General features: G+C 31.4%; 1 pseudogene; it reads left to right on the forward strand.

Annotated features, from left to right (window-relative positions):
• Positions 1-26,736, forward strand: part of LOC142324711 (protein argonaute-2-like) — an 87,676-nt pseudogene that overhangs the window by 24,979 nt on the left and 35,961 nt on the right.

Genomic DNA, 26,736 nt, shown 5'->3' on the forward strand with positions numbered 1-26,736 from the left:
CGTCAGTGCTACACTAGCACTCCTTGTGGTGATAGGGGATAGTAATGACACTAACCCACTTAGCCACTAGTTTATTTATAGCATTTTTTGGGGTGGAGGTGCGATTTTGCAACATTCTTTTGGAAATATATTTTTTAATTGTTAACAAACGTGCCTAAGAAAAATAAGACCTTAATTAGGTAAAATCTCTGACATACTGAGGATGATCTTGCTCTATAGCTTCACCCCCTTGATCTTTTAAGTTGAAAATTTAATAGCATCAATGCCCCTGTATAGAAGTGTCTGCTGAAGTTTGGTCAAAATCGTTTGAGTAGTTCTGGAGATATAGGGTGATTTAGGGCGTGACACCAAACGCATGTGCGTGCATACACACACACACACGTGTATGAACATACATTCTAACACTAACATTAGGAACATTTCCATTCAGTTTTTTGGATTCCTTTGGTGTCAAAATGTAAAGATCCAGTGAAAACCGCATATGCCCAAATTGGACCGATTACCATACTCTCCTTCCTATAGCTCTGCTGTAGCACTAGGCAGAAAGGTAAAAATATACTTTTGGGATTTCCTGCAAAGCATTCTCAAAAAAGGTGTAATTCTAAAAAGATTAACTACTAAATAAAAGGATTTCATACACAGTCTGATAATATGTCTTTGGACTGAGGCTATAGAAATGGAACTAGTGGAAAGCATTGTAATTTGTTGAGAGAAGATTGTGATCAGACAAGATCATTCAGTTTGGATTATTGGTTCATGTTATACATCTATTTTTGTGAAGGTATTTTTGAGCCTATTACTGGGTTTTTGTTATACTTAACTGGCATTAGTTATTTATTGTTGCAAGGGTGTGGTGAAAAGTTCTAGGTCTCACACAGAGATGGTGTTAGTATGCATAATTTCTCGATGGTGTTGCATGATTCCATTCTTCATTAGTTTACTATGACTTTCAAGTCACTGCATCGTTAATGTAGTACTTACAGTTCGTCAAGAGTGGAGAATTAGGGCATTTTTTTGGAAAATGGAAAAACAAAATTCATGCAGCGAGTGATAAAAGTGCAAACGAAATAAAGAAGAGCTTGACTAGACATTGGGAGATTCTTCTCCATCAAATACAGCAGTTTAATTAAACGCTCCATCACAGATTTAAAATGGGTCAAACCTGCACTAGCTATGAACCATGCAGTGGATGACCTTCTGAAGTAGTGACTGCAACAGAATTGATAGAAAAATTATGCAATATTTTTTTGGCAGTGAATGAGGTTGCAGAGTCTGTAGACATGTCAACAGAATGCAAGCTCAGCATTTTACACACAACATTTGGGCATGAACAACTTGTATGCTATAGATGGGTGCTGCATATGCCCACACCAGACAAACATCTCAAGTGTGTCAAGCTCTTTTGGTGCAACCCAAAGAAATTTTTAGATCGATTTTTGACTGTTGATGAGACTTGGGTTCATCACTACACTTCTAAGAGAACAGCAGACAAAACAATAAGTTGATAAAGGTCAACCTGCTTCAATAAAAAGCAAAAACACTTTTTGTGCAAAAAAAGTTACGGCAACTGTTTTTTGGAATGCATATGGATTAATTTTCATTGATAATTTAAAAAAGGATAAAACAATAAATGATGAATATTATGTTATCCTATTGCAGTATTTCAGCAATGAAATTAAGGAAAAACAACCTCATTCAGCAAAGAAAGTGCTTTTCCATTAAAACAGTGCTCCAGCTCGCATTTCAATCATTGCAATGACAAAGATCAATGAATTATGTTTTAAATTGTTCTAATATCCTCCATATTCACCTGATCTGGCTGCCAGATACTATTGCTTCTTTTCTAACCTAAAAAATGCTCTGGAGGGAAGAGATTTTTGATCAGTAATGAAGTTATTGTCGCCTTAGACAGTTATTTTAAGCTGGTGTAAGTGCTCTTGTGGAACGCTGAACTAAGTGTATAGAACTTAATGGTGACTATGTTGAAAAATAGATCAAAATGTACCCAGAAAATTGTCTTATCCAGGCTCAGAACTTTTCACCCTACCCGTGTGTGTAGTGGAAAAATAATTATCCAAATTTAAAAAAAATTGATATTGTTAAACTTTGGTTCCCCCACCCACAATATTGCCCCCAAAGTATTTCTTTCGGGCCATTTGCACTATTGCATGCTTGTACCAAATGTGCTTAAAATAAAGTAAAATCATGTTTTCAAAATTTTGAAAAAATCCCAAAAAGACTATCCCACTCCTTGGAGATATTGACCCCAAATTTTTACCAACAAATTAACTCATATATACAAGTTTGTGCCAATTTCATTAAAACTGGTTTATCTAGTCATTGTTATTAAGCTTCAAACATGCCAACACATACATATGTATGTACAAACAAAATCCCTATTTAATTTTGTTTATTGGGATCCCTCTTTCTTTTTCCTGTTTTCCAGCCTCCGGTAACTACCGTTTAGATAATACTTCAGAGGATGAATGAGGATGATATGTATGAGTGTGAATGAAGTGTAGTGTTCTACATTCTCAGTTCGACCATACCTGAGATGTGTGGTTAATTGAAACCCAACCACCAAAGAACACCGGTATCCACGATCTAGTATTCAAGTGCGTGTAAAAATATTGGGATCCCTAGATCATAAAAACTACACACCATTTTTTGACTGATTACCATACTTTCTTTCTTGCAACATAGCTCTAGAGCTGTGATGCCAGAAAAGTAAAATAGAACAATAAGCAAACATAAAATTTTATTTTTTTTGCTTGGGAAAAGTACTACAGGAACATTTGAGTTATAAAACGAAGCATATGGTGATGAAGCTATGGCTTGTTTGTTTGTGTTCGAATGACTTGCTTGTTACGTGGCGGTTAGACATTATTAGAAAACTAAGAGAGGGGAAGCCAAGTAACTAACTGCAATTATGAAAGCATTGAATACGTGCGTGAATTGCTGCTGTTATTCCAAGACATCCTGATACATCATTTATAGAACTGAATTCATCCATGCGACCACATTTTCTTAAAACCAGAGATTGATTTCTGTTTCACAATAATGTAGTGCAGCTCACGTGGCCAACATTGTTTGGCAGTTTTGTTAGTCAAGATTGGTTGAAGTCATGATGTCCATGAAGGGGAAGCGGTACAAGTTGATAGAAGACAGTGTTACAGGTTTCAAAGTTTTGGAATTGCCCTTTAGAAGTGCTTTCAAACAGACTTCTCTAGGGCTGTAGGTGATATTTATATCTGATCTAAATGTGAACTGCTTTAAACTCTTGTTGAAGGGAGACTACGTAGAAGCTTTAAAGCGAATGAATTTTTTCCAATGGTTTTTTTGTTGTTTTTATAACTTTAGTCCTGGAATTTTGTATAGTCAGACTATATTTTTTTAATAATGTAATAGCTACAAAAATTTAACAAAAGCATCATGTAAAGGACAAAATGTCATTCTCTGATAATAGTTAGTACTTGCCGTTCGGATAGATTAGACAAAATACATATTAATTTGCAAAATGTTTCCTTGATGATAAATAAAGAAGGAAACTTTGAAATTAAGTATTTACCTAAGAGTTCATAATTGTTATATTATGTTTTAAGTCTACAACTTAAGCATTGTCATTTAACATATTTGATTTATATATCTTTGTTTTTAAATACCACAGATCGAATAACTAAATGATTAAAAAACTGAACTAAAGACTGACTGAACTGAACTGAACTGAACTAAAACAGACTGGACTAAAACTGAACTGAACTGACTAAATGAACTACAAAGATAGCTTTCTAAATCTTTGATAAGTAGTAACCTGGCTGACATTCTCGCCCAGAATAATATAGTATCTAATTTGTTTTAAGAAAAACTATATAATGTGATCTCAAAACTTCAGTGCTGCTGTAGAAATTAAGTAGATAGCAAAATGTTTATTTTAAAAAGGCAGACCCAATGTATGAGAGATCTGTTACACAGATTTGTTACACAGCTGCCATAAGCACATTAAAAAAGAAAAATCATTTAAAAAAAAAAATTTGGTAGTTATTGCGCCTCAACTTTTTCTGCGATTACTTTTATTCTAATGAGCACTTAACCTCCTATTATTTCCATAGTGTTTTATGTATTTTCTTAATATTATTTACTTCCATAATATTTTGTAATTTTAATTTCCTCACATCAATTTTTTTTGGAAGAATCTGGAGTAACCTTTTTTCCATTTGCATTTTTTATCGAGAATTAAGTTTTTACTTGAATTATTAAGTGGTTGTAAAAAGACATCATTTCTACGATAAGTTTTTATCATATTCTGTATTTTTGTTAGTAGTTTTTCATTAATCGTATTAATTTTTTTTATAGCTTAGAATTATGACATTGTGATTATTTGTTCTGTTTTTAATGTGATATAAACTAATAACAAAATATATACTCCTGATGAATATTTTTATAATCATAGTAAGTGGACTAATTTTTTAAAAGGAAATGTAAAAGGCATTCTTTACTTACTAAAAGGCAGTAGGTTATTGTTTTATATTCGTTTATTGTTTTTGATGTTGCCCACCCTTTGTAAGATGGTCAAATGCGTGCACACACACACACACACACACACACACACACACACACACACACATGCAACAAAGAAAGAATAAGTAGCTTTAATAAGACGATAAAAATTGAAGCTGTGAAAGAATATTGTAGCTTGACAACGTCAGTTAACCTTGTGAATGCTGTATACAAAATGGCTTCTGGAGAGTTGAAAACCAATACTTATTATTCCACCTTAGAAAAACTTATTGGTTCATATATAAACAATATGAAGGAAACAGCAGACTATATATGATTGAGTATATTATATCTGTCAATGATGAGATGAATGAAAACAAATACTATAAAAATATCAGAAGGCTGTAAATGCAAGCAGTGACAGGGAATTTAGAGAACAAGAAATAACGACAATCTTGTAGAAAATGAATCTCAGAAAAGCATCAGGATAAGATGGTCACCAAGTACAATCCTACTGAATCTTTACAAAGTTACTTATATTTATTACAGTGTTCATAATAAATGCCTTAAAGGTGTCGTTTCCCAAAACAGTGGAAAAGAGCCAGAGTTGTACCAATCATAAAGCCTGGAAAAGAGGCTGTTACAGAAGTCTCAAAATTCCGTGATGTTAATTGGTTAAGTGCAGGAGGGAAAGTAATAAAAACCTCCTATAGATAAAATAATGCATCCTCTATTATTATAAGAGATAATGAAAATCCTATGGTTTCACTCCTCAAAAAAGCATAACAGTTGCGGTTATTAATGTTAAGAATTCATTAAATCTGGTCTTATGGAAAGGAATAAAGTTGAAAGTGATAGAAATTGGTCTTAATTCCAAATTACACGGCAATCTCTCAGGAGATGATTCTATAAGAAAAAAAGTTCACATAAACTTAGGTCAGAAAACTGTTCGTTAATGAGTTTCAGCTCACGAAACAATCAGCCCTGCTTTCTGGTTTGTGAAATTAAACTATACTAAAATTCTTGGGGTAAAAATCAATAAGTAAATTTGGTGCTTTCTGGCTTTTGATCTAAGAAATTGCATAAAAGTAGCCCCAGACCTGTATCTCACTTAGGTTTTAAGAAAATGAGTGTAAAACAAAAACAAGTTTGTTGGAATATACCTTTTTATAGGTTAGGAACAAAATAACTTTGTTAATTTACCAACAAACAAATAAAAATTTGTAGTTAATTATGCAGAGAATGTAAATTCAATTAAAATGTCCAATAAATAAATGTATTTAATCTTTCTAGAAGCTACTTTGGTAAACAAATAATTGTATTGAGTATGAATAAATTTATTTAGAAAGAACAGTAAGTAAAGGATGTCCTCAGGGATCCTGCCCTGGGCAGGGTTTTGGAATATTTACTACAATTCACTACTTTATTTAGTGAGAAATTCAAAAGTATTTACAGTTGCAAATGTTTTAATAATTCTGACATCACAATATTTGTGGCAGAAAACTTTGCAAATATAGAAATGTAAAATTGCAACCTGGGCAAAAAACAATAAAGTAAGTTTTAATAAACAAAAGTCTTTAAACAAAAACTTTAGTTTTATTAATATGTATAAGAAACACGTCATAAGAAATAAGTGTATATCTGAACAATTGATAACTGGCTCAAGTTATTAATCTTAAATATTTAGGAATAATAATTTATTGCAAATTATCATTTGAAGTGAATATAGAGTATGTAACAGCAATGAGCATGCAGTAATTAACATTTTATCAAAATCAACAAAACTATTTTTGGGTCTCAAAGGTGAAATGCTGAAAACAAGTTACAGTAGAAGTAGCTTATAAAGAGGTAGTTTGTAACAAGAATCCGGTTGTAACAAGCAAAAATTAAAAAAGATTGGTTGGTTTATTTTATTAATGTAAAGTTTGTTTTAAACGAGCTGATAATGAAGTTAGAAGTCTGTTATGAATATAAAATTTGTTCTCTGAGTAATTAAAAACACAAGTGATTTTAAAATACAAGTACAGACATTAAATGTTAATTGTTAGTACTGTACGTTTATAATATTGAATGTTATAATGATGTTATTAAATTATTAGGGAGGCAATGACCTCTTCAAAGTAAGTGAAAGTGGGTAATAAGAAATAATCCAGATACAGTAGTAAGCCACATACAGTTTTGAACTGGCTATTTCTTGATTCTGGGAATTTCCACTTCTGCACTATTCTGAAGTTCATACAGGTAGTATGACAATGGGAAGTGTGAGTAATTTTGCAGTCTAATACAGAGAGTTTATTCTTAACATGGTTTGTTGCTACTTTGTTCAGTATATTCGTGTGTTTTAACTTTGGTTGAAGTCTGTGTATATTCTGTGAGCTTCTTGTGATGGTTTTTGACAAACTTTTATGCACAGAAGTAATTTCTGGTGTTTTCCATGTGCAAAAAATTAAAAATTATTAAGCGATTAGAAAACAAAACAGCTGATATAATTTTGATATGTGTTACGCTTGGACTTTCCATTTTCTCTCTCTCAATGATTTGGAAGAGCCGTGATAAATTTTGATAAGGATAGCTTTTGAAAAAATCAGCCTCAGGTTAAGAAGATAAGACTGAGAAAATAATTTGAACAAAGCTCTTATAAGTGGTTTAATGCAAAGAGAATTAAAAAACATTCTCGTTAATAGACCCATTTTGAAAATTCAGGCAGAAAAATTTGCTGACCAGCTAGGATACAAAGAGTTTTTTTTGTAGTGGTAGTTGGTTGAATCGATATGAAATTGTTATTTGCAAAAATTAGCAGTGAAAAGACAGTGTAGATAATTCTGATATTAGCAGTGGAGTGGGTTGTAAATGGCCACTTATAAAATTGGATTATGAATGGGAAAATATATTTAATGCTGATGATGAAGGGACTTATTTTATAAATTAACACCGGACTAAACATTTAAATCTAAAGGAGACAAATGTTTATGTGAATTGCATTCAAAAGTAAAGCTTTACTGTTCTGTGTTTAAATGTGACTAGAACAGAAAAAAGAAAACAATTGATCATTGGAAAATCAAGAGATCCCTGTTTTAAGAATGTCAAAAAACCTCCTTCTGGTTAAGTACTTAGTTAAGTCAATACAATTTTTGAAGCTGAAATTCAGAATTGGGATTGCAAACAGAAAAAAGATGTTTTACTACTAATTGATAACACTGTTGCAAAGCTGCCACCGGCAATTCAAGGCCTATCCTCAGTAAACATCTGTTCGATTGAGATGTTTACTGATATTACAATTACTTGACTGCGTAAAAGGAAAATAAAGATTTTATCGAAATGTTTTAGTTGCCATCAGATTAATCAGCAGAGGATGGGTAATTGTATCTTCAGTTACAATCATAGTTGTTTCAAAAAATCCAGTCTTGCTACAGTTGTAATTTTTTGCAATTCTCCGACCGTCGATTCCAAAAAAAGTATTTTAACTGGACTAATGTGGATGATTATGTCTATGCTGACAATAATGTGTTAATTACTGAAAGTCCAGCAGATAAAGAAAAAAATATTGAAGTGAAACAAGGCAAGTTAGCAAAACTGAAAGTGAAAATAAAGATGACTCTATGACTAAGAATCCAGTTATTTCCACTCTGCAGTTCAATATAGTTTAGAATTGCTTACAAAATTTTGTGAAAAAATATGTTGGTAATAAATTTATAAAAAGATTAAATAGTTAAAAAAGTTGTTTTGATGATTTTGGGTATAAAAATAAAAAGTAAGCAAGCAACTAAAGACAATTTTTTTAAAGTTATATTAAAAATATATTAGCCTATATAGTATTGTGTATATTGATCATACGTTGTAAGCTGTTAAGGTTGCAGTGTTTGAAAATTACCTCTCGCTAACAAGCATCCGGGTTAACGAACACATACTGCCAGGCCCTTGAATCTTGTTAACAGACTTTCACTGTTTAAAGGTATAATTTTACAATTGTTAAATTACACCCTTAAAGCAAGTAATGACTCTTATGGAACACCAGTTTGGGCGGAGGTTCTGTAAATGAGTTAAATTAACAAAGTTCAAATACTAATTAACATAAAATTTCAAAGACATTTAGGATTATTTCATTCGAAGCATTATGCATCTTTACAGGTTAAACGCCAATAATAATTAAAATATAAGAGATGTCTAACGTATATAAAAAAAATTAAAAAGAAAAGGATGCAGGAGCCATATAAAGTTGATTTGGAAACAAGGCTAGACCAGCAGACATAATTTTAAATAAAGAAGTAGATGAGAGTGAAAAGTGCTCAGTAGAAGTATACACAGGCAGTAGTAAAACTGCAAGTGGTGTTTGTAAAAGACAGAGATGTTTTGAGGCGTATTGGACGGGAGGCCAAGGTTCACATTGGACTGTAGCAAGCAAGCAAGCAGGTAATGACTCGTGAACAATATGAATTCTGTACAGATGCATCTTTAAACACGTATGTAATGCTGTGCGAGCACTACCAATGGAGAGATCTGACTGGTTAGATAGGTGTACCTAATTCTTGGGACTAATATGCAGCTTGCACATTGATCAACTTTTCTGGTGTTAGCATTTTCAGTCAACCACTTTTGGCTGCTTCTGGCATATTCCCTGTCTCTTGGATCGTACAGCTGCTTGATGGAGGACTTGTTTGGTGCATCCGCACCGTACTTTTCTGTGAAGGCATTTTGAATCTGCGTATAACTGGCACATGTTAATATATATTGGGAGACAATGAATATTTTTTGCTGTATCATGTAAACCCATTTTTCTTCAATTTAACCTGCAATGAAAGAAGGGAAAATTCTTCCATAAGTTTGTGTCACTTTTTGAACACTGTAGAATAGTATTGCTAGTGAATGTTAACATAATTTTTATTATAAATAAAAAAAATTAGTAGCATCATTTTTTTTTATTAAGCTAATTTTGTTATATGCATGTAGATTATTTTGGCAAGTTCTGCCATTTTCAAATTGATCCTTTTTGTGTTCATATGCATATTCAAGTATTTAACACTTGATATTTTGAGAATTTAAAACAAATTAACCTGATTATTGAGCAAGTAAAATATATTTAATACTAAGTATTATTAAAATAAGTGTATATAATGTATACAAATGTCTGTTTTAAATTTGTGTGTAAAAATTATATTTTAAATTATGGGATAGGAAACATTTAAGAATTGCATTGTAGTAAGAATTACAGTATATAAAGCATATTTAAACTAGTATAGTTTCAAAAAAAAAGAAAAAAAGTATTGTAATGAAACGTGTGGATAAATAAAATTTATACATTACAATTTTTTCCAAAATTTGTATTTTTGACAGTTGTTATTTGAAGGTTAAAGGAATCTGTTTACTTACTGTCAAACTAAGGCATGCACTACCACATCTTTGTTCAGAATTCAGAAATTTTATACGCAATAAAACTATAAAAAGAATATAGATTTATAAAAAATTTTTTAAATATAGACAAACTAACAATGAAATCAACGCAAAATACAAAATAAAGAAACGTAAAAAATAAGCAAAACAGGCACACAAACTATCTGTTATCATCATCCATACAAATATAAACAGATTACTGCATTAGCAAACTGATTCTGATATCTATTAAGAAAATTTAACAAATAATTTCACAAACATTTTAAGAAACTGACAGAACGTAGTCCCAAGTTTACAGCAGTGTAAATATCTGCCTTTAACAGAAATGAGGATATGACTACTTCACAACTAGTAATATAAAGAACAGTATCACTCAAGACAAGAATTTTATTTAAAATTCTGAGAATGAAATATTACATCTTTGTTCAGAATTAAGAAATTAAAAAAAAGGCCAGCAAGCGGTTAGTAGTAATTTTCCTTTATAGCATCATTGGAGAATCGTTTTCTGATACGTAAATTTTGAATAATTTAACTTTTCATTCATAGTCTATTTTTGTTTTCATCTGAAGGTTAAAATATGAAGGTCGTAGAATATGATGTTATATCGACCAGTACATCTGTGCAGCAAGATTGTGTTTTGCCGATCGATTTTGTCATTATGTAAAGGATTTAAATGATTACTACCAATAACATTGATGATGCTACTTTAATAGCTTTCTGTTTGTAGTACTGAACTTAAAAGCATTAAAGAAACTTATCACTTTGTTAGCTATTGGCTTCTAAGGCCCCTGATTTGACAGCACATGGGTACTGCTGTCATTCCTCTTTGTAATAGATGATTAAAATGTGCATATTTAGTATTCAGGACCTGTAGATTGGCATCGCTATTTAGAGAAAATATGTTTAGAAAGCTGCAGAAGTGTTTGTGCTAAGTATAAAAATTAACTTTCTGATGTTATTGTGAAGGAAGTAAACGTAATTGTTTAATTCTTAACTTGTATATATTTTAGTAACTAAAATTAGTTATAACAATAAATATTTTTAAGATTTCTTTTTTTGTTTCAATAAAAACCTTTCTTAATCTTTTATTTTATTTGTTTAAATATTTTAACTTTTTTTTTGATATTAGTTCAAATTGAACAGCAATCCCGATCACCATCTGTAGTTTCACCTTATTCTTCACAAAGTAGTATCTCTGAACATGCTAAGAGAACACCATCTGATAAGCAAACACCTCCCCCACAGGCTAGTGGATTTAGTATGCCGTCGCAGAGAGTTAGTTCTCAACAGAAGCCACTGGGAAAAGATATTAGTAAGTTGTTTTGGTATCTATATATGTTGTTTTGTTATCAGAAGTTAATGAATATGGAAATCACAGTTTTTGTCTGTCATTGAATTGCTTATTAAAAACAGTTTTGTAATTTTACTTGAGCACATTATTGCTTCAATTTTCGTACTAAATTTTTGTTTTTTCACTAAGCAATGAAATGAAGCTTAATCATACTATTAAATAGTAATCATAATATTGAATATGATTTAAAACATTTAATATGTTTTTTAAATGCATGTGCACATACACAAACAATCAATCACTCACTCACTCTTTCTTCACACACACACTCACACACACACACACACACACACACACACACACACACACACACACACACACACACACACACACACACACACACACTCACTCACTCACTCACTCACTCACTCCACTATCTCACTCACTCACATTCGTTTATTTTGTGCGTTTTGTAATTGCTAAAAACAACTTACTAACACCAAAATAACGAGCGTAATATAAATTTGCTAAATTATATATTAGTAACTGTTTGATGTGTAGGCTTCCGGGTCTGGGTTATGGTTAAATCACAAGGTATTTTTCACAGATATGTAAACAGTTTTTGAAAATAATACTGTACATTCAATTTTTATGTATCTGTATGATAACAATCATACTTACCAAGAAAATACTGGAGATTCTTGTGGTCTATTTAACTTGATGCATACCAATTTTAAAATTTAAAAAAAAAAAATGTAAGCTTGAATTTTTTAATGTTTTACAAAAAAATGTTAGCACAGATTTAGAAAACTCCCCCAATTTAAATTTGAGGAAAACACATTTATAAAATACACTATTTGTGAATAAAATAAAAAAATGGATCTCTTATATGCATTATTTACAGATCTACGCAGTCAACTGTTCAACATTTATGTTTAGGAAAATACTCTGCATGGAGCCCCTTGTTATATATGTAGTGCATTACAACTATGTCTGAGGTATTCCTTTTTCCTTTAGCAGTACATACACAGCATCTTCATTACTTTCTTGTAGGAAGTTTTTTAAACCTGTAGAGTCTTGTGGTTGATCTGGAATATTTTTCAACTGGAACCATTTCTTTGATATCTCTTTGACAATGTCTACAATGTACGCAAACCTGGATTTAATTTTTTGTCCCTCTGCAGATTTATTATGTTTCTTATATAAAATATAAGAATTGAGGACTGTTTTCCCATGATAAAAACAACTTTCAGCAGTGTAGGGTTCTCCTTTCGTCGAGGTAATAACATGTCAGATGTGTCAAATCTACCCATAAATTGATTATATTTGTGGACAATTTTAACTTTGTTTACCGTTTCTTCTTGCCTGTAACTAAATCTAATTCATATTTTAAATTTACTCATTTTCAGGGATTGTATCACTAGATGGTTTATATTCACTTAAACTATTGTCAAATAAATTTCCAATTTCTTGGTTGTTAAGACCAGAATGTGGTAGAGCCATATTACAAATTATGCACAAAATAAATTAAAACTATGATTAGTGAATCTGTATTATGCAAAATTAAAAAATAACCATTTGAGTAAATTCACATAAAATGATGAATTATCAAAATAAATATTAGAATGAAACTATTATTTTCGTGTATATTCGACGACATAACCTGAAATGGTAAATTAGATGTTGAATATTGTTAAAATGTTTGTAGTCTAACCCCATATTCGATTTATCGATTGTATCAAATTAGTTATTCTTTTGTAAAGCTTTGTAAAGTATACATATACACTATCTGTTGGTGAAAATAACGACTATGTATTAGTTAGAAAGTAGTAACAGCATGTTAGTATTGTACACATTTTCATAAGCACCGTAGGTAACAATGTATCACGTTACTTTACGCTTACAAGGGTTAAGGTATTCAAATCTACTGATTCACCATCAGTTATAAAATAATCCTCAGATAATATATTACCATTGTTACAAATATGTAGTTGTCATGACCAACTAATTACAAATAATGACTTAATAAGCTACAGCTTAAGTCAAATGTGTGATAATTGATATGTTGCTAATAATTTTTGTTCAAAATTTACCTGTTATTCATAAGCAGGTTTTCGTAAATAAATAATTTTTTCAACATTTATTAAAGCTCATTGTTATTTACTTATTTCTAATATTTCTACATTTTTTATTATATGTCAATATATAATTAGGTGCAGCTACTTTTAAAAATCATCATTTTTGTAACTGAAAAAAATTCTAAAAACTTGCTACTTTTAGCAATGTATATTATTTTCAATTATTGTAATTATTGTAAACTCTATAAATATTATTAATGTCATTTCCTTAATGATTAAAATATTTAAAGAAAATGTTTATCAGAGATAAGAAATTATATTACATTATTGCATGTATTAACATTATATTGCATTAAAAATGTGGTTAAGAATGACTAATATAGTTGTCTGTGTATCTTTCCACAGTATTGTTTTAAATACAGTGGTTCCTTGAGATACGAATGTCCTAACATACGTTTTGAGATTCAACATGAAATATTCTAAAATTTATACCTCGACATACAACGAAAAATTTGAGATACGAATTTGCGATGTGCGATAATTGCATAGGTAATCCCTGGATGGCAGAGCGTTCGCTCAGCTTTTCCCCCGCGGCTTCTGCCTGCTATGTTCCCCTGTTTGGTTGTTGAGACCACAGTCCTCTGCATGGCCGCCACGACGTGTTATTTGCTTTGTTTGTGCCTGTTTATCGTGTCATTTTGGATAGTATATATACTGTACTCTGCTTATTTTGTTATTTTAACCATGGATCCCAAAGTTAAAGACAAAACTGGTGAAAAGAAAAAGCCTAAGAAAATGATCTCGCTGGAAGCGAAACATGAAATTATTGCAAAGCATGAGCGTGGCGTTCGTATCATCGACTTGGCAAATGAGTATGGCCGCAATCCTTCTACAATATCCACAATCATCAAGCAGAAGGAAGCGATAAAGAAGCTGCAGTCTTCCAAAGGCGTCACCATTATTTCAAAGCTACAAATTAATATACATGATGAGATGGAACAGCTACTTTGATTATGGATTAAGGAGAAGCAATTGGCAGGTGACTCTGTTTCTGAAGCGATTATTTGTGAGAAGGCTGGCGCCATCTTCCAAGACCTCAAGCGTGATTTAACCGAGACGGATGGAGAATCATCGCAAGGCGGTGAGGGGTTCAAAGCTAGTCGTGGCTGGTTTGACAATTAACGAAGTGGCATTCATTCAGTTATTCGTCATGGAGAAGCATCTAGTGCAGATATTAAGGGGCTGAAAATTTCATTAAGGTTTTTGAAAAAGTCATTAGTGTAGAAGGATACCTACCGCAACAAGTGTTCAATTGTGACGAAACAGGATTATTTTGGAAAAAATGCCTAGGCGCACGTTTATCACGGCTGAAGAAAAGTCTACCTGGCCACAAGGCTATGAAAGATAGGCTAACGCTTGCCCTTTGCGCTAACGCTATTGGGGACTTCAAAATAAAACCGTTGCTAGTATACTACTTGGAAAACCCAAGGGCCTTCAAAGCTTATAAAGTTATGAAAGAAAAATTACAAGTTCTGTGGCATGCAAACAGTAAAGCATGGATGACCCGTCAGTTTTTTATTGAGTGGATGAACATAGTTTTTGGGCCTTCAGTGAAAAAATACTTAATTGATAATGGTCTACCGCTTAAGTGTGTCCTTCTGTTGGATAATGCTCCCGCTCACCCTCCTGGCCTTGAGGATGACCTTTTAGATGAATTTAAATTTATCAAAATTGTCTATCTGCCACCCAATACAACGTCTACCCTTCAGCTCATGTATCAACAAGTTATCTCCAATTTTAAGAAACTTTTCACGAAGCATCTTTTCAAGCGTTGCTTCGAAGTTACCGAAAATACGAACCTAACATTGAGGGAGTTTTGGAAGAATCATTACAACATTGTGATCTGTCTTAAGCTTATAGATATTGCCTGGCAAGGTGTTTCCAAAAGAACATTGAACTCAGCTTGGAGAAAATTATGGCCAGATGTTGTTTTAAAACGAGAGGGATTCGAACCTATTGAGGAGGAGATCGTATCCATTGGTCACTCCATGGGTCTAGAGGTAGACGAGGCAGATGTTGCTGATCTCATTGAGGAGTATGCTGAAGAACTCACGACGGAGGAGCTGAAAGAGTTACAGAAGATTTCCTACTCAGAGGTAATGATGGAACTCAGCAGTGAGGAAGAGGTTGAGCCAGAGAAGAAACTTACTTCACGTGAAATTAGTGATATCCTTGGCAAGTGGGAGGAAGTGTCTGATTTTGTGGAAAAAAGATACCCAGAGAAATTGTCTACAGAGAGAGCGAGTGCCTTATTTGATGATAGGTGTCTCACATTCTTTCGTAACATTTTAAAAAGAAGGCAGAAACGGACCTCTCTTGATCGTTACCTTGTGAAGGTCTTGCGCAGTGAAAGTCAGGAAAGTGAGCCCAAAAAGGCCCGATGTTAAAGTGATTATTAATAAACATTGTGTGTTATTAATATATTAATTAATAAACATTATGTGTGTTATTACTCGTTTATTTATATACAAATTGTGTATATTATATGTAATTTAACTGTGTTTTGGGTTAGTTTCATATCGCTAGAACGCATTAATATATATTACATTATTTTAAATGGGAAAAATTGCTTTGAGATACGATTTTTTTGCCATACGATGATGATCACAGAACGAATTAAATTCGTATCTCAAGGTACCACTGTATATATATATATATATATATAAATGATAAAATCCTTAAAGAAAGCTTAAAAGGGTAACTATTCTCTTTCCTGTCATATTGCGTTATCCTTGTTTTATTCATGTTTGTTTTAAAACTAAATTTCTTTCAAAGCAATAAGTCTATTTTTATTTATTTATTTTAATTTTTAGTTTCTACTAAAATGTCATTGAATCTTTTACTTTTAATCCTTGAGGGATTTATTCTGTGGTCTCGCTTAGGTCTTTTAATTCCAGTATTATGTTTTCAGGTTTAAGATAAATGCTTATTTATCCTTCACATTTTTTGTAAAAGAAATTATTTTGATCCCGATTACATGATTATTGTATAAATAACTTTCTCAATAATCCATGCCAATTTTCCCTTTGTTATTATTAAATCTTTCTTATATCTATAAAGGTCACAGGAGGTAATTAATACTTTTTTTAAGCTTGCTTTCTATGTATAATTAAATTAGCCTCTATTGATCCCATTTTATTTCTCAAATTAGACTAATCTATATACCTTCTACCACTTGTTCTCTCTTATAGTTAATTTATGTTGTGGATAAGATGTTGGACATGTTCTATGGCAGTTTTACATTTATCTTCTGATTTCTTAAGTATCTTTAATTTTATACTGGAAGAGGTTCACCTCGACCAAGTAGGTGCTTGGCTTGTATAGCCGTTGAACAGAAAACAGTATCTAGCAGCCTCCCATCGCATCAAGGGGTCCGCTTACTTTTCAGTTCTCTGTAGTAGAGTTAGGTCTATGGAAATAAATAATGGGAAATAAGAAAATGAATGTACTGGAATGGCAGAACAAGACAACAGAATCTCTGAAGGCTCCCACCTGCAGTTCTTCAGGAGATTGTTGGAATCTTTACTTAGATGAAAACAGCACATTACTGATGAACAAGTTTGCACTGTAAACATTTTGTGTAAATCTTTTTTCTCCATAAATCAAGAAACTGTGCAAAAATGGGCATAGGGTTTCTAATTGAAACAATTTCAAACATTCAAGAATCGCATGTAGAAGTATCCAATCCCTTATTGCTTTTTACTTGGCCTGGCCAATGCACAAGCTTGTGACGTCACGAGCAGACTGTATTACTACTCGGCCTGAAAATATCAACTCTGCATATCAAATTGAAGTATTACTTATTGTATTGTACACGGTAATAACTATCTTATTTACATTTACTAATTATAAACAATACATAATTAATTCTTTTATAACCTTTATTTGTACTAAATTATTAATTTTTAATAATAAACAAAACTTACTTGAATTTTCTTCATGCATCTAATTCAAACTTCTAGCAAGTTCACCATCCTTGCTAAACGAATCACTATCACTCTCATTTTCCCTTCCACTATCGGAGTCTACAGATATAATGTAATGCTCTGTCATTTCATCTATCAGTGGTTCCAGGTTTTTTCATACTCTTTTTCAGTATTTTTTACTTTTTCAAAATAGGGTTGCCAGTCATTTTCATTCATGGAATTAATTTCTCCGTAGTTAATTTTTCAACATATGTGAAAGAAAATGCTGTGTTATGACTTGCCATATGTCTTTTTACAGCTGACCATACCATCTCGATCAGATTCAAATCAGGTTGTTGGGAGTCTAAGTTATTAACATGTACAATATGACAATAAGTAATATTTTGATTTGATACAAGGAGTTGATGTTTTCAGGCCGAGTGGTAACACTCGGCCTGAAAACAAGAAGATGACTGTTAAACAGTCATCTTTATTAATCGGCACATGAAGTCCTTCAACAATACCATAAGACCACGACTTCGTCGAACAATGCAAACTTAAAACGTATGTTTCATCCAAATAAACAATTTTCATTGTCATATTGAGTAAATTTGAAGTTTTCTTAACTTTAATGTGGAAATTTTTTTATCCCCTACTTGGCACCAATGAAATCTACCTCCATATCTTCCGGCATGCTCAAAAGGTTTTTTTTCATGGAAGTTCACTTTCCTTTTTTAAGTCAACTTTGAATCTGTGCTACTTAATCCATCCTTTGTAATTTTACTACCTAATCAATAAAATTCTGTAACTTTTTTATTCTTTATTCCCCCCAATTTTATTATTTAATTCTTTGTTATCTTCCTTTCCATCATACTTTATTTTATTAATTAGTTTAATTTATTTGTTTTAGCTTTATTTTTAACCTGAAATTTCTCCTCTAGCAATAAATCCATGTCTGATTCAGTAATCTGTTAACACTTAGTTAAGAGAAATTCAAGTTTGAGTTTTTAAAACTATTTAAAAATTCTTATCTCGGTTTTATTAATAATGTGCGAACTGTCTTAATTAGAATTTGATTTTACCACTGTGAAATATTTAATTTTAATGAAATTTAATTTTTAAAAGTGTGAACAAAAAAGGGTGATTGCTTGAAGTTAAAAGAAATAATTTTGTGGTCTCCAAATTTCTGTGAAATTTTACCCATTTAATATTATAATTTCAAATTTACATGTACCTTATTCATGTCATAAAAAATACCATAATTTTGTTAAATATTTTTAGTAAAACCTAGAGTTCCAGTAAGCATAAAAACTGTATTATAATATATATCCGGCGAAACCAGTTCAGCTGAAAAATTCACATCTCCCTTCACCAGTCTGTCTGTTAAGAGGGTGTGAACCTGTTTAAGTTTATGTTGTGGTTTGTTGTGTTAAAAGAAAGTAGTAAGTTTTCATAGATGAAAATTTGTTGGTATCTTTATTCTTTTGCATCAGTTTTCTTAAAATATACTTTTGTTTGTTTCAGGTTGTAAGAATTTTTCTGCATGGACCTTTTTCTTTGCACCCTTCTCATTTCCTTATCCCTTATCTGATAAAGTTATTAAAAAGTGGTAAGATCTTTTTGTAATAGACTTATGTTAAGAATGTTTAAGCCTTTATATAAAAAGAGGAACAATGTGTGATAAGGTTTTTTTTTTAAGAAAAAATTGTAGATAATTTGTTTGATGTTCTAGGTGATATTACAAAAAAAATGGAAAAATTAAGTGTCATACCTTTGAGAAAGAGTCGGGGGACTAATGTTGTAGGAAAAAAAGGAATTCCTATAAACCTGGAAGTAAATCATCTTGCTCTTAATTTTAAAAAAACTAATATGGTTGCTATTCATTACGATGTGTCGTTAAGCCAGATAAACCAAAACGATTGTACAGGTAATCCTCTTTTATAATAATTTTACACTGTTTACTTTTAGTAAAATTTACTATAAGGCAGTTGTGTCTTGCCCAAACTTTGCTAACCATTCATACCTAGGCCAGGTGTACCAGTAGTTCAGGAACTTCAGGGATCTAACATATGCTGTGAGGTGGAGTGCTACAACTCCTTCCTATCAGTTTCTATAACAAGCTAATGCAAAACTCATTCCCATTGAATCTTATTAAAAAATTTATTTCACAAATTTTTTATCAGATGACATTTTTATATCTAATTATAATATAATTTTATTACAGAGGTTTTATTAAAAGAATTGCAATTCTTACAACAGTAATTTATGGCAAACTGGTGTATGGTGATTATTATGCATTATGTAATATTCTAATATAACAAATTTTATTTAATTGAAGTGATATTTATAATATGAAAAAAGCTTATGCTTATTGTTGTTTGAAAAGGGCTTATGTTACCAGCATGTTCATCTCTTGTCATTTGGGTATCTTTTAGTATAAACAGCTTTTTAAGTGTTTACCTACTTAACTTTTAAATTATGGTAAAAGAGATAATTTTTCTGAAATTTTTTATGTGTATAAGTGTTATTTTATGTTTCCATTAATTAATATTGTGGCTTCTGGCTACAATTCAGTTAATGAGAATTAACCACACATCCTGGGCAGTGTGATCCGCTGATATAATATTCATTATAGGGATACAACTGTCTAAAGGTCTGAATTCAGCAAAATACCCAGACACCATAGGAATGTCAAATAATCAACCAACCTTTTGCATACTGTATGCTGCTAGTAATAAAATACAATAAATTTTATGTCCTTAGTAGGTACATACTTACAAATGATTGTTTATCCTTTAGGTTTAAAAGTTGTATTCTTGTAGCAAATTTTTCTTAAAATTTACCATGCACTATTTAATTTGTTGTTAAAGTTTAACTGAAGAATTATTTATTTTCTACATATCTTTGTTGTATTTTTAATTTTTAATTTTATCTTTTCAATGTATTTAAAAAAAAATTTAATCTATATAATGTCAAACGTTTCACTCACTCACTCAGTCACTCAATGTAGCATCTAAATATCTGGGTTACATGGTGACATGCAAACAAGCATATAGTTAGAATTAAAAAAAGCTACATTTTCAAAATTTTTTTATTCCAGAATTGAGATCATCAGTGCTATCATAAATTAAGCTTTTATCTTGTACTCTTTCTGTCATTTAACATCACTATATCTTGATTGATACTGGAACCGTAGTTACGTTTGTTGATATTTTATGAACCTTAAGAAATTTAATACAAGTAATTAAGGCTGGCGTGAATAAAAAATATTGATTAGATTCTATTTTTAAGGTTTCAGTTTCTAAATTTAAGAAAATGTTAATTTGAATGAATGGTTTGATATGGTAAAAACTCCATGCTCCAAACTCCAGATTGATAACCACAGAGCTGGGTTAAAGCATCCAGAGTATTTACAACCATCTTTTTGCCTCAATATTGATAACTGTACTATTAAAGTAGATATTTATTAACACTATTAACAATACAAGAGGAAGTTAATAAGATGTCTTATTGAACTTGTAGAAAAGGATAATGGATTCTCTTAAACAGCAGTGTTGAAAAGAGTTCCCAGTTGCTGTTATAGATGTAACATTTAATTAGATTTTTTCTCTTGAAGGTGGAAAGGATCCCTTAGTTCAAAATGTTTATGGACTGAATGTTAATATTAACCTTTCTGTGACAGCTTGTTTGTAACTGGCAGTAAATTATACAGTGCAGCAGCATACAGAATATTGCTATTTATTAAAAATTAGATGTTTGGTTAATTGTGTATCTTTCTTACAGTTACAATCAAAAAATGTATAACATGCTTACCTAGATCTGATTAAATAGTGGGTAAAAATTTGAAGTGTTGTTTTTTTTTAAACAAGTTATATTAGAAATTCAAATTGTTATAAAGCATTTAGTAAAATTGTTAGATAGTATGTTGATTTTAGACGTAAGATAGTGACCAGCAGGTTATTACAATTAACTTTAGAAGATGAAAAATTATACAAGAAGATAGAAAAGTCTGAAAATAGCGTCATTTACAAAATTGAGGATAGTTAAACAGTGGAAACAGATGCAGTATTATGTAGAAAAAGTTTTACTTTTTACAGAAAGTTTGAAATTTGTGTTCATCATCTTAATTTTTACTTCCTTTACTAAGTAAAGGAAGTATTGTAATCGCAAAAAATTTCGGTTTTCAGATTTCAACAGAAATATTCATTATGCCCATCCCCTGAATCCATTTTTACTAGATTCAGCGTGATGTCTGTATGTACATACATATGTATCCCATATAACTCAAAAATGATAAGCCGTAGAATGTTGAAATTTTGGATTTAGGACTCTTGTAATATCTAGTTGTGTACGTCCCCTTGTGATTGCAATTGACTGGACCAAAAGTCCAAAATCCAAAAAAATTTGATTTTGGACTTTTAACTGCAGTAGTAAGCCTTCATTGTGAGCTTTTCAACAATATGTCAGGTGGTACTTATTTTCATTGGTTCCAGAGTTGTAGCTAAATGAAATTTTAATTAATGAAATATTTAGATCATACAAGGGGGAAGGCATATCTATTTGAATCCGACTTCATATACAAAATATATTTAAAAAAAATTTAAATTACTGATTTATTAATAATTACACTGATTGACAAAAATTTTTAATGTTTGTCTAAGTGTGATACCATTTCTTGAATTGATTTTTTGCATACATTATAGATCTGTAAATACAATTTTTCTATCGCTCTTAGTTTTAAATAAATTTTGCTTAAAAAAATAAGGGCATCACATAACTATTTGAGTGATATGAAACAAATAAACTAATATAAAAAGCTGATATGGACACCACAAAAAAATGTGATGCATCATGTTGTTGACCGCAATGCAATTGTGTAACTGTCCACTTTATTAAAGAATTAGAGGATCGTATATCATGTTCAGAAAAAATAAGTTTAAATGAATTGTTTAAATGAACACAATTGAAAATTTGATAAAAAAAATTAAAAAACTGAATATTATGAAACTTCACAAATTTTACCTTTCGCTTATTTTCCTTCCTCTTTCCAACTTCTCTCTTTCATCCTTCTCCCTCAACCCTCTCCCAGTTTCCTGTTTACCCTTTCCCTTTTCTCTTTCCACCTTTCCCCTTGTCACTGTTTTACCTTTTGCCCGAACGTAAATCGGTCCATTAGTTTTTTGGTCTTAGCGAACACACATACAAACATGGTCTTTTGTACATTTGTATTTTTGTATATTTGTTTGTTTCGTAAATATTTAGACACCGGCCCCAGCTAGCGGGTATAATTCTTGCAAAAATATTTTTTTTACATAACTAATGTTCATATTCTGAATATGAACCAAATCGGTCAATTAATATAATTTTTCTAAATATCTCAATCCCAGTGCCATCTAGCGGTTTCATTTTTTGCAGAAATAATTCTTTCCGTGTAAGTAACACGTATTGTGAATATGAGGCAAATCGGACTATAAGTACAATTTTTCTAAATATCTCGACGCCAGTGCCACTTAGCAGGTCCAAACATATTCAGAAACTTTCCCTGGCATGCGTCCAACCATTCCCCAAAGTTTCATTGCTATCGGATGAATGGTTTAGGAAGGCATAAGAGACATACAGACAGACAGACAAACATTCATTTTTATATATGTAGATTATAAATTTCAGTAATGATGTTATCTTTTGAAATCAAAATTAATCTACTAATTAAACTCATGCAAAATATATGATAATAATTTGATTAAAATATGACTAAAAAGTATAAATCAATTTTTAAAAATTTTTGTAATATTTTTATAGTTTTGAGGAAGATGTTATAGCATATTTATAGTCTAGGGAATTGGCTGAGATTAAGACAAATTAGAGAAACCAATTGACTGTATTTTTGGCAGGTCACCTGCATTATTGCTACATACAAACATTATCTATTTTGGATAATTATTTCCTGATAATGTCAGTTGAAATATTAACTAATATTAATAAATATTTGATGCTTTATTGTATGTAAAATAAAAAATTTTTTTTCTTGTAGATTTGTTGCTGTTGGGCGTTCATTTTTTACTCCACCTCAGCAAGAACAAATTGTTGATCTTGGAGATGGTTTAGAACTACGGTATGGTTTCTACCAAATTGCGATTCTTGGCTGGAAGCCATTTCTTAATGTTGATGGTAAGGATAAAGTTTTAGTTCATATAAAAAAAATTTCAGCCAGGAATATGTTCAACAGGCTTTGTTATTATGCGATGTTTACAATCCTCTGCAGTTTTCTTGTTATCCGTTCTCAACCCCTTCCTGTGAAACCTGGTATTCGACGGGTTTTTGGGACTGACATTCCCGGAAGGGGTCACAGTTCAGGCTTTCGCAGATGACTGTCTCCTGTTAGTTTGTAGTAACTCTCGACTGCAGCTAGACGACAGAGCGCAGTTGGCTTTGTTAGCTGCAGAGGGCTGGATGGACATTCAAAATTTAAGGACTTCTGTGCCCAAAACGAAGTTTATGTTTCTCAAGGGTGCAGACAAATTATACAGTTGTAACCCCTGTATTAAGTATAAAGGCTGTGTAATCAGCTGAGTTCGAGTTCATAAGTACCTTGGTGTTTTGTTTGATGAGAAGTTGCTGTTTAGCACCCACATTAGGCAAGTTACAGCGGACATCATCTCTGTATGCACAAGCTTAGGAGGATTGCTCGAAAGGATTACTGGCTGTCGTTTGTACATTGTTTACCTAGGTGTCTTTGAAAGTTTGACTTCATATGCGGCATCTGTTCGGGTGCATAGGTTCGAAAGAAATCTAGCACTGATTTAAAATTTAAGGAGTGCTCAGCGCAGAGTGTTAATTGTATGCACTGGTGTTTTTAAAACAGGCCTTCTATGAGGCTACCACTGTACTGGGAAAAGCTCTCCTAATCGATTTAGTGGTGAAAGTTCATTGTCAGACCGTGTGGGAGTTCCTTGATGAGGTTGCTTTGTTCAACTGACATCAGCAGTTTACCTAAGGGAAAAGACTCCTTCCACGCTGCTGTAGGAAGCTAATCGAGAGATATGGCTGGCTACCAGCCAGATTAAGGCTCCAAGTGCTTTAATAGTGAACAGATATGCTGGCATTCAGCAGCCTAGAATTCGCTGTGGCAGCGAATTGCTGTCTTTGACGAGATAAATTAATTATTGATACTCATATATGTTTCAGTAATGTGACGGGATACGCCTACCCATTTTAGGGATATATGACAAGTGGGCGGCAGGACATGCAAGCAAGTGCTTTATGGTACCACGCTTATTCCACTCACACTTTTAGGTTAGCACTGACATTCGGTCTTATGCTTTAGGGCGACCGAATGGGGTGGTGGTGGGAGAAATGCCAAGCAAACCAATGTAATGTTTTGTACAGGAAAAGTCTTTTCCTGTACGTTTTCTGTAACGTACAGGAAAAGGATTTTTTTCTTCAAAAAAATTACTTTTTTCTCATGAAATATAAAATAGCAGACAGTTTATTCCTTATTTAAAAATTTAAAAAAATGTTAATAGATTTTTTAACTTAAGTTAGCTTTCTTCCTTTCCTAAAAAGGAAAGAAAAATCTTGGAAAGTGATTGATTTTTGGGTGTTCTTTCTTTTTGAAGGAAACTAAAAAAAGTAAAAAAAAATTAAAAAAAAAAGTTTTAAGGAAATAATTTCTGTAGAACTTCTGTTTCAAGTAATTTTTTCTTATAACATTTTTTCATGAAAGACTACCTTAAGAAATCCTTTTTTACTTAAGGAGGATGTAAAAAAAACTCAGTATGTTAAAAGAATTATTATAATGAATAATATTTTTTTTTAAATTCTCTCCTAATTCACTAGACTGAAGACAAATCCTATTTTGTAGAATGTTGTGGACAGCATTCTATTTTCTAATCAGTGGCTCCTATTTATTATATTTTTCTATATTTACTTTTACATACGCTAGGTTTTATTTAAAAAATGACTAAGTGAGCTGATATTGTATGGGAAACTTAGTTCCATAAACATTTGTAAAAATTCAAAACAACATAGGATCTTTATCCTTTGTAACACATTGAAGGACTTGTATTCATTGCTGCTGCAGGAACAGGTAAATATTATTCAGTAATATTTATTTACAGACTCATTCATGTTTACTAAGCATTGTTAGCATCGGCATGCAGTAACAAACAAATTCTTTTTTTTTCAGTCGCCCACAAAGGTTTTCCGAAACCAGAAAATCTAATAAAAGTAATTAGGGATCAAAATGCAACTATTGGTGATAGAGTATTTGAAAAGAGTTAGATAATTGGCAAAAGGAGAGTTTACAAAAGTATATTGGTGGTCTGAAAGTGGATTATGAAATACCAAACCAACCTTATTCTAAAAGAACTTACAAAGTTAATTGAGTGTTGGGAAGTAGTATCAATCAGAGGTAATTATCTTTGTTTTTTTTTTTTGTTTACTATAGTAATAAATTCTTCATCTGTACTGACCTTTGTTTTGCTGTCACTTTTTTATTTTCTTTCTAATTAGTGTCTGTTAATGCCTTGTTGTTGTATACCTTTCCTTTCTTTTGCCTAATGATAAAGATGTCTAATAATGTTGTATGTAAATCAGGATCAGTTTACTTTAATAATTGAATATAAATAATATACATATTTAATAAGTATTGATGAAATATCTGCAATATTTTAAATGAAGTTGTAGATCTTTAATGAAAGTATTCCAAAATTGGTCCTACAAAGTACAGTCCTTAAGGATTCATAAGGTATTTCTCTGCTGGTTGAAATCTCCTTTTAAACTCAGGTCTTGACTTTCAGTTCTATACATTAACGTAGGTATAGTCTTTATAAAATTTTATTCCGTGATCAATTCCTTTGCACTTATTCTTCTTGCACATAGATATTCTTAAGCCACACATAGATTACAAGGTGAAAAGCTTATTTTGAATTCATGGCTGCAGTCAAAAGTAACATTTCTACCTGTTTAACCTAAATCTAGAGACTTGCTCGACAGGGTGATTAAATTTTACTGTTTTTTTTAGTTTTTCTTTGTTTCTTTAGATGCTATTTTCTGACAGCCATAATTTTTTATTAACTTTTTTATTTTCAAAGTACGTTTCTGTACAATTAAACTTAGTAAATGAAACCATCCTCTGCAAATAATTTTTAGAATCTTTTTATGACTATTGTCCTTCAAGATATTGTAAAAAATTAATCCCTTAAGTTACTACGTTCTGTTTCCTTACCGCTTCAATAAATATTAAATAAGTGTGGTAAACTATAGCCTACTTAAATCCTAATTAATTAATTGATTAAAATTAGCTATTGAAAAAATGATTATTCACAGATTAAGCGTAACAATTTTATTTCAAATACCGGTAAAACTATATTTTGCCTTCAGGTAGTTGTAAATTTACTATCTTAACAAACGACTAACAAGCAGTACAGATTATCTTTATTTATCTGTATCTGATTAAGATAAATGTTAGATCTAGTTTCTTTATTAATTTAATTTCAACAAATTTGAAGTGTTCTTA

The sequence above is a fragment of the Lycorma delicatula genome, chromosome 5 (assembly GCF_047948215.1).
Source record: "Lycorma delicatula isolate Av1 chromosome 5, ASM4794821v1, whole genome shotgun sequence".
NCBI lineage: Eukaryota > Metazoa > Arthropoda > Insecta > Hemiptera > Fulgoridae > Lycorma > Lycorma delicatula.